The sequence below is a fragment of the Dama dama genome, chromosome 28 (genome assembly GCF_033118175.1).
Source record: "Dama dama isolate Ldn47 chromosome 28, ASM3311817v1, whole genome shotgun sequence".
Taxonomy (NCBI): domain Eukaryota; kingdom Metazoa; phylum Chordata; class Mammalia; order Artiodactyla; family Cervidae; genus Dama; species Dama dama.
The window spans coordinates 40,884,333-40,898,232 of NC_083708.1; the positions used below are offsets into that span (position 1 = coordinate 40,884,333).

Consider the following 13,900-nt stretch of genomic DNA (forward strand, 5'->3'; position numbering starts at 1 on the left):
TCATATTTACACAAGACCTGCACTCACCCACATATATAGTCACACAGACATGCACACATTCCTGCATACCCAGGCACACATGGATCATGCACACTCTTGAAATACCCTCGGGCATCCAGATACTGGCTCCATCAGAAATGCCAGGTCAGGTAGGGGGGACAAGAGAGAGTCATCCAGGTGGGGGTCATGGTCTTTGGCTCTGAGACCCAGGCCTCCTTCAGGATGCTTGCCAGGGCAGATACCCCGATATTCTCACTGGGCCTGTGTGGTGCTCACACCCTTCACCCGGCATGGGCTGCACCAGAGCTGGGACAGCCCCAGGTGGCCACACCAATCAGGCCAGAGTCCGAGGTGAGCACTGGACAGCGAGACTCACTTCAGCACGGCACCAGACACATGCCCATGAGCCTCCTTAAGGGAGTGGCTGAGCTAGCCTCCGTTGTGGTCATGCAGCCAGAGAGTGGGAAGGACACTGAAAGAGGCTGTCCAACCTGACTGACTTGCACCCACCCAGGTGAGGCATCCCACCCAGGGAGGATGGCATAGGAGGTGGTGGCAGGTAGTGATAATCACCATCTATAAAGCCAGTGAGAGTGAGATGGTTCTGCCCAGCCCCAGATTTACATAAACGTGGAATCCCCGCTTCCACCGAGATCTGGAAAGGGTGCTTGCAGAGAGGGCGACCGACATTCTGCAATCCTAATTAGTGATTTTTGTCCCCTTGTTACTGGGCTCAGCATCTCATGCAAATGAACTCTTCATTTCAGCCACATTACCCCAGTTCCAGAATTAACTGACTCTTATCTTTAATGATATGCCACTGAAGTTCTCCGAGCCGGCTAGCTTTTTATCTTGATTACTCTAATCAATAAGAAATGATAGAGTAGAATTATAAACTCTATTGGCTTTTAAATGTTGCCGACAAGCCCTCTAGATGTCATTCCCGTTCATTGTTATTTATTAAAATGATCCTCAGCCTAACAGCGGATGCAAATAGAGAAGAGAACAAGAATTAGCCTTGGGAAGAGTCCCAGTTGTTTCTGACAACTTCACCTCCTACTCCCCAGGGAAGAGTCTTTGCTGTTTAGGCTTGAGAAGATGGAAGCATATTAAAAAAAAATTTTTTTTAAGAAAATTGCTCTTTTGGAGGTACAAAAGAAACAGAAAACAAGAAACACCAAATTCCCTGGATGAGGTTCATCCAGACAGATAGTTTTAAAGGTAGACGCTTTGAAAATGGCACTTTGAAATACAGAAACTCATGCTCTACAAATGAATCAAATCTTTTATCTCTCTGTTTCTCTTCCGACTCCCCACCTTGCTGACTCCTCCCTCCAACAGACTTTTGCATACCAACATCTACAGACTTATCTTTAGGTATGTATGATTTCAAACAGGACTCAAGAAAGGCAATTTCCTCCACTTTTTCTCTTGGGAGAAAAACAGGTCTTGGATCTTCCTGTCTGCAGACAATATCTTTAACTCCAGCTAGATGGCAGGTGGTGGCTGGCCAAGGTGTCAAAAGCACCTCTGATGGTAAGTTTTAAGGTTCCTATATGTCCAACATCAGGTGGGTTGAGATGTTCCTCCCACTTTAGGCAGCCCATTGCCCATACCCCTCTAAGGTCCAGGGCACCACAACTATCCCAGTCACACCTCCCTCACAGGCCACATTTGTGCAACACTCTTTCCCAAGAAGACAAAAAGAGAGTGTAGGGCATTTATTCTCTCCCTCCACTCGTTGAGAGTGAAAAAAAAGAAAGTTTATGTTATAGGCTACAAACACCCCTCTTCACCCTCGACCAGTGATTAACCCTCCTCTTACTCCCAATCTTGGCTCTAAGTTTAGTCCCGGATGGGGTGTCCTAGGAGGGTCAGGGGCTGCTGAAAACACCAGCTGTCATCACTTATCAGATCATGTACTAATTTACTGGCTTTCATTTAAATCCCCACCCCCTAAACCCATTAAGAACCTATTCTGCACTAGGCACTTAGTCAGGAGCAAGATTCAGGTTCTGAGGCACACGGAACTTTCCTTAGTTGGCTTGACCCTCTGCCCCCCGCCTTTGCTTTGGATGGGTTCTAAGAACGGTGACATCCAAAGCTCCACAAACGCTAAAACGGTAGGCACACATATTAATTCACACACGCCACAAACTCGGCCTGCCCCTGCCCAGCAACCCCTCGGGGCGCACCACCGCCATCTCTGACGCGTTTACGCACAGTCCTACTCGCCCGCCGCAGACAGACCGGTCCCCAAGCAGCCGTCCGGCCCCTCCAGCCGCGTAGCTGCGAAATCTGTCCTCTCCCTCTAACCCCATTCCCCGCACACAGCCCCAGGCGCTGCGCCGCGCCCGTGCCGGGCCAGTCGGGGAAACTGCGCGCTCAGTCATCTGGCAATCACAGACGCTCCGAGGAGGGGCGGCGCGCGGGAAACGAAAGCGGCTGGAACACAAACTCAAGTCCCCTAAGGCCGCGGTCGATCCGTGCAAGAAGTTGGAAATCCGCGGGTAGGCTAAGCGTTTTTGGTTTTTTTGTTTTTTTCTTTTTTTAAATGACACGTGGGGGGAAGGGCTGAATGTATCAAAATCATGTAAAATTTCTGTTCTTAGCAACATCCTTGTTATTAGAATGATGACTAAACCGCCAGGATTATTCTGGACTGTAAGTTATCAAGAGCCCACTAATTTCACATTAAAGCCCATTGACTGCAACGGCGTGATTGAAGGGTTTTTAACAATTAACATAATCAGAAAATGAGCTGAGATAATTTTTATTCAACTCATTACTTTTTAATCATGTATTTCTTTTAATTAATATCTTCTCCGTGAACATAACACAAAGCGGAGCCCCAGTGCTGGCCTAAACCAGCCTGTGGGACTGAATTTGACACAACCAAACATTGCACCAGCCGCATTCATTGTATCTCTATTGTGGTATTCGCAAAATAGAAAAATCTTGTCCAAAAGTCACCATGTTGTTTTGCAACACAATATAAAGGGGGGAGGGGCTGAAGTTGCACAAGCCATACGATTTTTAAAATTCTACTTGACTTTTATATTTGGGTGCCTTTCTTGGTTTGCAGCCAGACAGAAAGATACAAATGAGAAGGAACAAACAGGAGGAAGAACAAGAAGAGGAAAAGGCTTTTGGAGATGAATGTCCCATAGTGGGTTTCAGGTGCTCCTGCATGCCACCAGGGCCAGCTGGAGGAACCTTGGAAGGCACAGAACTTGACATCAGCATGCCTGCTTGGCCTCACCTCGTCTCAGCTGGGCACCTGGGCCTGGCCCAGGCTGTCGGGGCTGAGGTGTTCAGCTTCAGTTACCCCACCCTAGTAAACCCTAATAAACCAGCATGCCTGCCTTCGGCCTCACCTGTCTCAGCTGGGCACCTGGGCCTGGCCCAGGCTGTCGGGGCTGAGGTGTTCAGCTTCAGTTCCCCCACCGTAATAAACCTCCTTGGGCTCAGACCCAATGGAATTAAATCCCTCTGCTCCCCAGCCCCAATGGCAAGTGGGCTGAACATGCAGGCCCTTTCTTTTCAGTTAGGATATTGGACTGCTCAAGTATTTGCATTGTAGTCTTGGTGTCTTGACCCCAATGGCCCCCAACACTTCCTGGTAAGCACAACCTGGAAGACGTGATCCAACTCAAATGCTCAAATGGCTCAAATGGGTCAGAGAGTTGGCATTTTGATGGCAAATTGGACTCCAGCTTCCCCTACCTTGGTGGGCACATCTTGCCTGTGGCCTGACCACTGGATCTCCCAAGCCTACCAAAAAAAGGTTGTTTCTGGACTAAGATCTCTCACCCTGTGGGAGCTGCATCAGCCTCAGAAAAAAGAAACAAAGCCGACCCCTGGTGGAAGAAAATGAAAGTTGAGAATATAAGGAAGGCTTGTGAGGGCCTCCTGCCCAAACATCTGTATACGGGAGAAGGAAGGGAGAAGGAAGAGAGAGTGGGAAAGGGTAAATAAGGAAAAGGAAAATAGGAGAAGGCAGAAAACAGCAGAGATCATATGGTAGCAGGTGGAATTCAGGTCGAGAGAACTGGGAAGAATGAGAGACCAAATCCTTTGGGCCCCTTGGGTCAAGAATGCATCCTCAGTGCTTGTGTCCTGATTAGTGTCACTGATTAGGCAGGGAACTCTGATTTCTTCTCTTTCTCTCCAGTGAAGGTCAGAAGTTCTATGATTACAGAGGGAAGATGGAGGTCTCTGTTAGACACTGGCAGCATCTGCCTGCCTGTCTCAGAGGGCACGCAAGTTCCAGAAACTTCCTTTACTCTAGACAAAGCACTGCCTCCCACCATCCTAACCTCTCAGTCTTAGCTAAGTGATAGTAACTAAGGCAAAAATTCAACCTACCAAGTTCCATCCTCTCTGGCAACTGAGAACAACCACTGCCGAGAGGTGTGATGAAGATGCTGTCAGTGGCTGTGTTTTAGTGCATTATAGGAAGATAAATCTGCATGGTATGCTTATCTCTCCAATGCAAGTGCTAAACATGGGGGAGAGGGAGATGAGGGCAGGCAGACACACAAAGGGCACAGCTGTTCTGAAATCTGCTTTGATTAAAGCAGGTCAGGAGGATCAGTTTGGTGCCCTGGACAGGGGGCAAATTGCCTCTCTTGACAAACATTAATGAAATAGTTGTAGCACATTTTTGCCAAAGAAATAGACTGCAGGAAATATTATAAGAGGTAAGTACATGTTCCCATGAGAACAGACAGCACTGTGTCCCACAGAGTTTTGTCAGTGACAACATATGCTTCTTGTACAGTTTCTCCACTTTGCCTCACTGGTAGAGCCATCATTGCCTTGGGCCAAATCAGACCCAAACAATGACCTAGGCTTGAGATAAGGGATGCCAAGTCAACCAAGAGCCCTGGTAAATGAATTATAATTCCTATGGGCACCCCTGGAACAAGAGGCAGAGCTGTGGTGACCCCATTTTGGAACAGGGCACTCTCCTCAGGCCGCTGTATCGTCTCTTTAAAGCTTTCATGAACTCTTGACACATGCATCCTATTCAGTTTTTCCTGTTCATCAGAGCATCATGACACACTCAGTACGTCCTAGTATTGTAGCTATTGTTCTGAAAACAGCCAGAATGTTTCATAGCTTCTCTGGCTAACTTCAAAGGTGATTTTTTTTTTCCTACTTGGACTGAGTCTGAACACGGTGAAGCAAAGAGAAGAATGTACAATCATTCAGTTCAGTTCAGTCACTCAGTCATGTCTGACTCTTTGTGACCCCATGGACTGCAGCACACCAGGCTTCCCTGTCCATCATCAGCTCCCGGAGCTTGCTCAAACTCATGTCCATCGAGTCAGTGATGCCATCCAACTATCTCATCCTCTGTCGTCCCCTTCTCCTCCTACCTTCAATCCTTCCTAGCATCAGGGTCTTTTCCAAGGAGTCAGTTCTTCACATCAGGTGGCCAAAGTATTGGAGTTTCAGCTTCAGCATCAGTCCTTCCAATGAATATTCAGGACTGATTTCCTTTAGGATTGACTGGTTTGATCTCCTTGAAGTTCAAGGGACTCTCATGAGTCTTCTCCAACACCACAGTTCAAAAGCATCAATTCTTCGGTGCTCAGCTTTCTTTATAGTCCAACTCTCATATCCATACATGACTACTGGAAAAACCATAGCTTTGATCAGACGGACCTTTGTTGGCAGAGTAATGTCTCTGCTTTTTAATATGCTGTCTAGGTTGGTCATAGCTTTTCTTCCAAGGAGCAAGCGTCTTTTATATTCATGGCTGCAGTCACCATCTGCAGTGATTTTGGAGTCCAAGAAAATAAAGTATTTCACTGTTTCCATTGTTTCCCCACCTATTTGCCATGAAGTGATGGGACTGGATGCCATGATCTTCGTTTTTTGAATGCTGAGTGTTAAGCCAGTTTTTTTCACTCTCCTCTTTCATCAAGAGGCTCTTTAGTCCCTCTTTGCTTTCTGCCATAACGGTGGTGTCACCTGCCAATCTGAGGTTGTTGATATTTCTCCCAGCAATCTTGATTCCAGCTTGTGCTTCATCCAGCCCAGCATTTTGCATGATGTACTCTGCATACAAGTTAAAAAAGCATTGCTACTGCTAAGTCGCTTCAGTCGTGTCCAACTCTGTGCGACCCCATAGACAGCAGCCCAACAGGCTCCCCCGTCCCTGGGATTCTTCAGGCAAGAACACTGGAGTGGGTTGCCATTTCATTCTCCAATGCATGAAAGTGAAAAGTGAAAGTGAAGTCGTTCAGTCATGTCCGACTCTTTGCGACCCCATTGGACTGCAGCTTACCAGGCTCCTCCATCCATGGGATTTTCCAGGCAAGAGTACTGAGTGGTTGCCATTGCCTTCTCCATAAATAAGCATTAAAGCAATTCAAGTTTTGAGACAGCCATACTGCACAATTCAGGTCAGAGCATACACTGAAAGACTGAATTATCTGAATTGTGTAGTCCACTCTCTGTCACCAGATGATTATATAATTTTGCTTTCCTTTGTGCTCTGTAGATACAAGCTTGCTCTTTAGAAGAATTCTCAGGGCATATAAGGAAGAGCTTAGTACCCTGAATGGTGTGTTGGGATGCCATCATCCCTTTGGTGAAAACTGAAAATCTACTCAGACTATATCTAGATTTAAAAAACCCAAATTAACATTCAGCAGAAAACAGAAAACTTGAATAGTATGTCACATTATAATAGCATGTCATACTTAAAAAAATTATTTATTTATTGGCTGTGCTGAGTCTTCGTTGCTGCACACAGGCTTTCTCTAGTTGCGGGGAGTGGGGTCTACTTTGTTGCAGTGCATGGGCCTCTCACTGCAGTGGCTTCTCTTGTGGAGCTCTAGGTGCACAGGCACAGTAGTTGTGACACTGAGGTTTAGGTGCCCCATGGCAGGTGGAATCTTCTTGAACCAGGGATTGAACCTGGCATTCTTTGCACTGGCAGGCAGATTCTCAACCATTGGGCCAGCAGGGAAGTCCTAGCATGTCATACTTTTTTTCATAGATTTTATTGTGAAAAATTTTCACCACACACAAGGGTGTAATAACTCCCCATGAATCCATCACCCAACTCCAATAAGCATCACATTTGCCTTCTTGCTTCCTATCTCCCTCTTGGTTTGCTTAGGGTACTATAAAGTGAATGCCAGATAATACATACCATTTCACCCTTAAACATTTCACTATACATCTCAAAAAATGACATATCATAGTTGCAATGTCAATATCACACTTAAGAAAAATAGTAATTCTCTAATATCATATAATATCCAGTCCATACTGAAATTTCTCTAATCATTTAAAAGAAAAATTTTAATAGTCTGTTTGAATCCAAATGAGATACACTTGTTTTTGTTTTTTTTTTCAATTTTAATTATGTCACCAAACTTCTAACAAGTAAGACTGCAAAGTTTTCATAGAGTTGTAGTCTTAGGGGGACTGCTACGTTCCAAAGAATATGTCTTAATTCACAAAATATCATTGGTAACGTCTTGTCCATAAACATGGTTGGCAAAATTTAAAAAAGGCACAAAAGGGGAATGACGAGAAATGCTTTCCACTTTCAGTGAAGAGTACCAAAGCAAATATCTTTCACGAGAAAAGGCAGAGAAAAGTGTTCAGTACGTCATGCACAACTTGAGATAAAAAAAAAAAAAAAAATTCTCTTCTAGGTCCTGAAGCTTGAGAAAATGAGTTTTCCTAATCACGTGCTTCATGTCAAATAAAATGCAAAGCTGCACAAATACATGTTTGGTTTAACAGTGGACCCTTTTTTTTTTTTAAGTGAGGCAATTAAAGAAAGGACAACAAAACCAAAATACCTTCATCAACAAAGCAACTCCACCTGTCGCCTCTGTCCCTTTTACCACTTAGTGGGGTAAAATGTCCGGTAGAATGTAAAATGCAGCATTCTCAATCATGGGATCTAGAAACTTTTCATGATAACTCATTGCAAATTGCACTTGACAGTTCACCACGACAATGGAAAACTGGCCCCTTGTTCGCTTATACAGTCCTTGAGCCCCAAAGGGAAGTCACCAGTAGAATGACCTGGATAAAAAGTTTGCAGCTATGCTCAGCCAGCTAGCTCCACCCTCCGGGTGGGAGCCCACCCGGGACACTGCCTTGTCCTGCTCCTTCGTGGGACTCTCATCCTCGGGCAGGTAGTCAGGCAGCTCCGTGTTCTGCTCTACCTCCACAGGCGTGTCCTGGAATGGGACCAGCATCTCCTCTCCACTTTCGCTCTTCACAACTTGCTGAGCCTTCATAACCTTGGTTGATGCTATCGCTGATGCCAAAGCCTCTGCTTTAAGGTCTGAACGGATTCGTACCACACATCTCTGAACGGCCATTTGAAAAGTAAAGCTAATAACACCTTTAATTTTTAACAAGGCCTCTTCACACAGGTTTCTCCGGGATGTATCATCAAGACCATCTATATATAAAACCACTGTTTTGGCATGTTTGTTTGTAGTTCCCAGGAAAAACTGAGCTTTCCTTCGACGTGAATCATTTCACTGAAACTATCCCCATCTGCCATATTGGAAGATTGAAGAATGTCATAGATTTCAGAGGCTAGCAGTTTTGTTTCCCCTGGAGTTGTAGACTTCTGTATAACATTTTGCAAGCTTAACATCATTCCCAGCTCTCCTTTCATCTTTTCTCTGTTGGCACGGCACTCTGCCAAGTATCGAAGAGCGAGCAAAGCTGAGTGGACGACAGGGGGGTTGGGATGGTCCACAAATAAAATAAGGCCAGGCAGACATCCCTGATCCTGGACAATGGCTCGTCGGTTTAAAGGATCTGCGGCTAGGTCTCGGAGCTGGTTAACTACAGAGAGAGCATCAGGTTCCTCATTCATGGTGGAGGCGGACGAATTCATCTTCTATGCCATACACGTGGACAAAATCTTCTTAAATTCACTCCAGCGCTCTAGGAATTCACAGCCTGCCGCACCATTAGGGCCACATCGACGATGAGGTAGAGGAACCCAGAGGCACGTAGCACGGTCAGCAACGACAAACGACCAAGCTGTCTTCTGGAGCCTAGACGCGAGGACGCTGGCCGAGATACACTTGTTTTTGATTGTACAGCTCTTAAATCTATTGAAAAAAATTTTTGATTTGTTTTTGTTATGGCTTTTTAGTCTTTTGAAATCTTTTACTATAGTTCTCTCCTATCTCCTGCCCCCTCTTTTCACATGACATTGACTGTTTTATTTTTTAAGAAACCAGGTCAATTGTGCTGAGGAATGGAATTTGCCTGCTTGCTTCCTCATGGTATCATTTAGCAGAAGTTTCATGTGTCAGTGAAGCAGAAGTTCAACTTGATTTTCTATCTTCTGCATTTCTGAAGGCTAGAAATAAGATCTAAAAATGAATAAATTCAGGTTCTTTTTTTTCTTCCATTGTTTGGGCAAGTATATATTAGAGGCGAATTTCACATTGCACAGAATCAGGAGGCCTGCAATGTCTTGTTCTGGTTTGAGTGACGCTCAGGTTGATCAATGTGTTCAGGTGATATCACTCCCTCATTATAAAGTTCCCATTACTCTATAACTTTGAATCAGGCATTTCACTAGGAGAAGCACATCATCCTTTTCAAAGCATATTTCAAGTAAATTATTTCTTTTTACCAGTGATACATATCATTTTTCTTATTGTATACAGCAGTGACAGAGAAGTCACTTTGGGGGTAACATAGTGCCTTTGGGGCACACACAAGTCCGAAATTCAAATCTTCTGATTTCTGACTCCAAATCCTTGTCTATGACAAGAAACATGACAGGCAATAATGCTTCCTGGTGTTCTGCCACTTGAAATCAAAGGAGTATTTAAAAACTGGACTTTTAAGAGTCAGTCTTTGACTTAAAAATCTTAGTTGGGAATTAATCACCATGGATCACGCTGGTCTGGAACACCAGATACAAGAAATTTGATTTGCTTGGTAATGAACATCTGAAAGCCCAAATCCCATCTTCATTGTTTGAGTGAACTTTTTGTTTGCATAGTTTTTGACAGATAAACCAAAGGGGATACTCTTCTCACTCAGAAATATTCTGGTCCCCAGAACCGGGCTGTTTATAATAAAGGTTGTTTGTGTTTAGCTAAAAGTATCAGAAACACAAATTCCAGGGTCTTGAACAAACAGGATTTTATTTTCCTTACACAATGAGAAGGCCAGAGGTCAGCAGCTGCTTTGCTTTAGTGACTTAACGATTATAGGATAGCTGTTGTCTCTCACTCTTTTCTGCGGGGTCTCAAGGTGGCTGTTGCATGTCCAGTCATTATTTCTGCATTCAAGACAGAAGACGGGAGCTCAGGAAAAGGCCGTGCCAGCAACATCTATTCCTGTCAATTAGGGGAACATATGCTTCACCAGAACCCCTCTAGCAGTATTCTTTTGGGTCAGAACTGGATCATGTGGCATCCTAAACTGCTAGAGAGCTGGGAATGCTATATCTGGCATTCAAATCTCTATTGTAGAGGCAGCAAGAGAGAGATGGAGGTTGGGCATAAATGAAATGCTGATCCACCTACATCAAGCCCAACCCTCTTTGTTCTCTAACACATACTATCTCCTACATTTCCATGAAACCAAGTCATTCATTCTGAAGAATGGTAAGAAGTAAGAATACCCTTATTCCTGACTTCTTTGACCACAAGGGATGGTAGTCAGACAAAGATTGGCTCCACATATGGAATGAAGTTAAGTCAAAGAAAAACAAATACAGTATATTAAAGCATATATATGGAATCTAGAAAAAAATGGTACTGATGAACCTATGTGCAGGGAAGGAATGGAGATATAGATGTAGAGAATGGACTTATGGATACAGGGAAGGAAGGAGAAAGTGGGACAAATTGAAAAGATAGCATTGACATATATACACTACCATATGTAAAATAGCCAGCTAGTGGAAAGCTGCTGTATAACACAGGGAGCCTAGCCTGGTGCCCTGTGACGACCTAGAGGGGTGAGATGGGGTGGGGGTGGGAGGGAAAGAAGAGTTATGACTGATTCATGTTGTAGGACAGAAACCAACACAACATTATAAAATAATTATCCTCCAATTAAAATTTTTTTTTTAAAAAATTGGTTCCAACCTCTAGGAGGCGATGAGTACCTTGAATGCTAAGGTAGATGAAGTTGAATTTTACTAGTCTTTGAATTCCATGGTTTGTTTAAGGCTATTAGAGAATTTTAAAGATATCAGACTGGGTTGGAGTGAGAGTGAGAAATACTGGAAGATCTGCAGAGCACAAAATGTAAGACAGGGTATCAACAAAAAGTCTACAAACAACAAATGCTGGAGAGGATGTGGAGAAAAGGGAACCCTTGAACACTGTTGGTGGCAATATAAATTGGTACAGCAACTATGGGAAACAGTATGGTGTGTCCTCAAAAAACTAAAAATGGAACTAACATATGATCCAGCAATTCCACTCCTGGATATATATCTGGAAAAATGAAAACACTAATATGAAAGGATACATACACCCTGGTGTTCACAGCAGCACTGTTTATAATAGCCAAGACATGTATGTACCAAGTGTCCATCCCAAGTGTCCATCAATAGATGACTGAGGGGCATCCCTGGTGGCCCAGCAATTAAGACTCTGTGCATCCAAGGCAGAGGACGTGGGTTCAATCCCTGGTCATGGAAATAAGATCCCACATGCTGTACAGTGCAGCCAAGAAATTTAAAATATAATAATAATTAAGACATAGACAATTGAATTGAGAAGATGGACCATTAGTCATAGAAAATGAAATACTGTCATTTGCGGCAATGTGGATGGACCTAGAGAATATTATGCTTTAGTGGGATAAGTCAGACAGGTAAAGACAAATACTATATGATATCACTTATATGCGGAATCTAATAATAATAATAATAATCTAAAGGTAATACAAATGAATGTATGTGCAAAACAGAAACAGACTCACAGATATGGGAAGGAAACTGGTTACCAAAGGGGAGAGGCTATAATGTGTGTAATCCCTGTCCTACACAGTATATCCTTGTTGCCTATTTATTTTATATAGAGTAATTTGTATCTGGATGAAGCACAAGCTGGAATCAAGATTGCTGGGAGAAATATCAACAACCTCAGATACGCAGATGACATAACCCTTATGGCAGAAACCGAAGAACTAAACAGCCTCTTGATGAAAGTCAAAGAGGAGAGTGAAAAAGTAGGCTTAAAACTCTACATTCAGAAAACTAAGATCATGGCATCTGGTCCCATCACTTCATGGCAAATAGATGGAGAAACAATGGAAACAGTGACAGACTTTATTTTGGGGGGCTCCAAAATCACTGCAGATGGTGACTGCAGCCATGAAATTATAAGAAAGATGCTTGCTCCTTGGAAGAAAAGCTATGACCAGCCTAGACAGCATATTAAAAAGCAGAGACATTACTCTGCCAACAAAGGTCCATCTAGTCAAAGCTATGGTTTTTCCAGTTGTCATGTATGGATGGGAGAGTTGGACCTCAAAGAAAGCTGAGCACCGAAGAATTGATGCTTTTGAACTGTGGTGTTGGAGAAGACTCATGAGAGTCCCTTGGACTTCAAGGAGATCAAACCGATCAATCCTAAAGGAAATCAGTCCTGAATATTCATTGGAAAGACTGATGTTGAAGCTGAAACTTCAGTACTGATGCAAAGAACTAACTCCTTGGAAAAGACCCTGATGCTGGGAAAAATTGAAGGCAGGAGGAGAAGGGGACAACAGGGGATTGAGATGGTTGGATGCCATCACTGACTCAATGGGTATGAGTTTGAGCAAGCTCCGGGAGTTGGTGATGAACAGGGAAGCCTGGTGTGCTGCAGTCCATGGGGTTGCAAAGAGTTGGGACACGACTGAATGACTGAACTGAACTGAAGTAATACCTTATAATGGAGTATAACCTGCAGAAATACTGAATCACTGTGCTGCACACTTGAAACTAACATAATAAAATCAACTATACTTCCATTTAAAAAAAACCAGGGTACTATAAGTCAGAAAGTGCTCTTGACAACAGGAGATTTCCACTATAGAAGGATTTCTAGTTACTTCTGTCCAAAAATGTCTGCTACATGTGATTTCTAAATGCTTGAAAATTCCTTCAACAGTGGGAAAAACCTGTAACAATGTTAAAAACTCAAAAAGTTCTGGAAGGGTAACATTAACTTACATTTAAAAAAAACTTAAAGAGCCTCCAGTAAAATAATGTCATTCTTATTTAATTCAAATAAAGTTCAGATTCTTCACCCCAGGAGCCAAAAGTGGGCAGTCAGCCCTCTTGTTTCCTGGTAGTACAGCAGAGATATGGTTAGAACATTAAAAAAAGATTTTACTCAAGGCTAACTAGAAAAAGAGATGATAAGACAGAAATAAACAGTTTGCAAGACAGCATGATCCATGATTAAAGACACCATTAGTCAGAGAACCCAGGAAAAGAAAGCTTTTGGTTAGCTTCCCTCTACCTGGTAGATGCCATTCTGACCTCCATCAGTCAAGCACGGACTTAGTGCTATTTAAACTCCCAGGAATCTAACTTGAGAGAGGCTGTCTCCCTCCTTAGATTCTGACCAGTGTTCTAGTTTTGTGTCTGAGCTTTCCAAACTTAGTCAGATGACTGACGTCCCTGCCCCTCATCCTGCCCGCCGCCGCCCCCCACCCCCCACCCCCTGCAAATGACCTCCCTCTTCAGGTGAGAAGTGTATTCATAAGATTTGAGTTCTGATCTTGACCCTGGCAAGCACCAGTGGAATATTCTTCACATCAGAATAGAAGTTAGTTCCAAAATTTATACACAACTGGGGTACATAAAATCATGGCTGGTGGAGGTGGGGGTATATAATGGGAATGTAGTGTCCATACAAGGGCCAGTATT

General features: G+C 43.6%; 1 protein-coding gene and 1 pseudogene across 3 annotated transcripts in view; both read right to left on the reverse strand.

Annotated features, from left to right (window-relative positions):
• Positions 1-13,900, reverse strand: part of NR2E1 (nuclear receptor subfamily 2 group E member 1) — a 117,210-nt gene that overhangs the window by 70,061 nt on the left and 33,249 nt on the right. The gene's annotated exons all lie outside the window — the stretch shown is intronic.
• LOC133048140 (armadillo repeat-containing protein 1-like) lies at positions 7,499-9,001 on the reverse strand (annotated as a pseudogene).